General features: G+C 44.1%; 1 protein-coding gene across 3 annotated transcripts in view; it reads left to right on the top strand.

Moving 5' to 3' along the window:
- Positions 1-2,500, top strand: part of LOC125025030 (myocardin-related transcription factor B-like) — a 50,822-nt gene that overhangs the window by 16,111 nt on the left and 32,211 nt on the right. The window contains exon 1 of one of the 3 annotated variants that reach the window (XM_047612883.1): positions 634-651. The exons of the other annotated variants lie outside the window; for them this stretch is intronic. The gene's annotated coding sequence lies outside the window, so the exon portion shown is untranslated. Of the gene's footprint in view, positions 1-633; positions 652-2,500 lie in introns of those variants that run through there. 3 annotated transcript variants of the gene reach the window in all.

The following is a 2,500-nucleotide window of genomic DNA, read 5'->3' as shown; positions in this document are numbered from 1 at the left end:
CTCATACCTCCTCCCACCCCCCCCCCCCCTTCACCCTCCTCTCATCCCAGCCCTCCCCTTCCCTAACCTCCACCTCCCCCCACCCCACCCTCCCCCGGGCGATGGAAGGCTTCCCCTGCCAACTTGTGACGTCACGCGGGGAGTATCTGTAACTGTGTGATATATATCTTCCCCGCGGCGTCAGCTCCTGGGCTCGTTTTCCTTCTTGCCTTCCCTCCTCGAGGCTTCGGGGCATACGCATACGTGTGGATATATATATATATATATATATATATATATATATATATATATAATAATGTATGTATGTATGTATATGTATATATATTGTTTATATATATACATATATATATATATATATATATACATATATATATACATACATACACATATGTATATATTATATATATAAATACATGCGTACCTACATATATACATACGTGTCTCTATCTGACATCTGTCTGTTTAGATCATATCTTGCCCAACCCGAGATACTGTCTCGGAGATATTTTTTCTTATCCTTTTTCCCTTTTTTATCATGTTTGTTGAATTGCCTTATCTTATCTGGGGCTGAAGTGTGGTTACTCATGCACAGGTTAAGCTGTGCGTTTCGCTTCATTCAGTGTGGAGGCGATTTAGCATCCTGGCCCTGAGGTTTGTCGTTTTGTTGCTGTTGTTGTTGCTTTTGTTGCTGTAGCTGGTATTGATGGTGTCGTTGTTGTTGTTATGTGTGTTATATTTTTCATTGGTATCATGTTATTGTTGTTATCATCATCACCATCATCATCACCACCATCATTATCATCATCATCATCATCATCATCATCATCATCATCATCATCATCATCATCATCATCATCCTTATTGTTGTTATTATTACTCTTGATTATCATTATTGATTCATATTCTTATTATTATCATCACCGTTATTATTATTATTTTCGTTATTACTATCCTAATCCTCGTCTTAATCAACTTATTGTAAATGTTATTAATAATTAATGATTCCCTTATTCATTTTACGGTTCGTATGACGTTTTATTGCTGTTCCTTTTAAGTGTGTGTGTATAATGGTCTCTCATTCAATTATACATGAAACCACTATATTATCGGGCAGGTCCAGAGGAAAACTCAGTATCTGTTTAACAGCGTTATTGTAAAACAGACACGTAGTAGCGAAGATATGATAATAGGTAACTTGTGGCGAAGACGGCGTCAGCTTCTACGGGAGGAGAGGGAAGGTGTGTGTGTGCAGCTCCAGGGCCGGACTGTTTCTTATCATTTTGGGACAGGCCGGGTCACTCTTCCCTTATCCTTTGACCAGGGCGCCGGCGTGTTTCCCCTTCAGGCGCATCCTGTTATTCGGAGTAAGGTCAGGTCAACCAGCTGCCCGGCGTGTCCTTATATAAATACTGAATGTCACAGTGTGTGTGTGTGTGTGTGTGTGTGTGTGTGTATGTGTATGTATGTATGTATGTATGTATGTATGTTTTACCAGTAAATTAATGTTTTCCTTTTCGTTCTCTCTTTCCAGGTGAGGTTAAAGACGTGACATAACATGACGTTGAGCGTGGCCTCGGCGGTGAGTATGTGACATCACTCAATTCCCGGAGGGTGGGACTTGTTTAGGTGGGCAGGGGGGGGGGGGGGCAGGTCAATGAAGATTGTTGAAGTTATAAGTTCGTAGAGATATTGTTTTGCGTTTGTTTATCCTTCTAACCTGAGAGCTCTTGCTTTATTCCTTCGGGTTTAGTTCGACTCGGGAGCTCTTGCCTTGTTTCTTCTGATTCAGTTCGACTCGAGAGCTCTTGCCTTGTTCCTTCTGGTTCAGTTCGGCTCGAGAGCTCTTGCCTTGTTCCTTCTGGTTCAGTTCGACTCGAGAGCTCTTGCCTTGTTCCTTCTGGTTCAGTTCGGCTCGAGAGCTCTTGCCTTGTTTCCTTACTGGGTTCAGTTTTCGGCTCGAGAAGCACTGCCTTGTTCCTTCTGGTTCAGTTCGACTCGAGAGCTCTCGCCTTGTTCCTTCTGGTTCAGTTCGACTCGAGAGCTCTTGCCTTGTTCCTTCGGGTTCAGTCGACTCGAGAGCTCTTGCCTTGTTCCTTCGGTTTCAGTTCGACTCGAGAGCTCTTGCCTTGTTCCTTCAGATCTGAGAGCTCTTACCTTGGCAGCCTCAGGTGGCCACGTGGGTGGCTGTCTCTCGCCACTCTTGTTTTTTACTTTCGTAAATTACTACTGTGACGTCGACGTGGATGCCCGGCTTGTGAATACTTTAATTGCTGTCACGCTAATTATATCGGGATTCATAAAATGAGTCAGTAATGCGGGCGGTGATGGTGTGTGTGTGTGGTGGGGGAGGGGGTAGAGGTTCTCTCTCTCTCTCTCTCTCTCCCCACTCATCATACCCCATCTCTCTCTCACCCCTCTCTCGCTCTCTCACTCATTCCTCACCTCTCTGCTACCCTCCGTCTCTCTCTCTCATCGGTCACTCTCCTCCTCTCTCTCTCTC

Source organism: Penaeus chinensis, chromosome 4 (assembly GCF_019202785.1).
Source record: "Penaeus chinensis breed Huanghai No. 1 chromosome 4, ASM1920278v2, whole genome shotgun sequence".
NCBI classification, from domain to species: Eukaryota; Metazoa; Arthropoda; class Malacostraca; order Decapoda; family Penaeidae; genus Penaeus; species Penaeus chinensis.
This window is presented reverse-complemented; position numbering and strand designations above follow the sequence as displayed.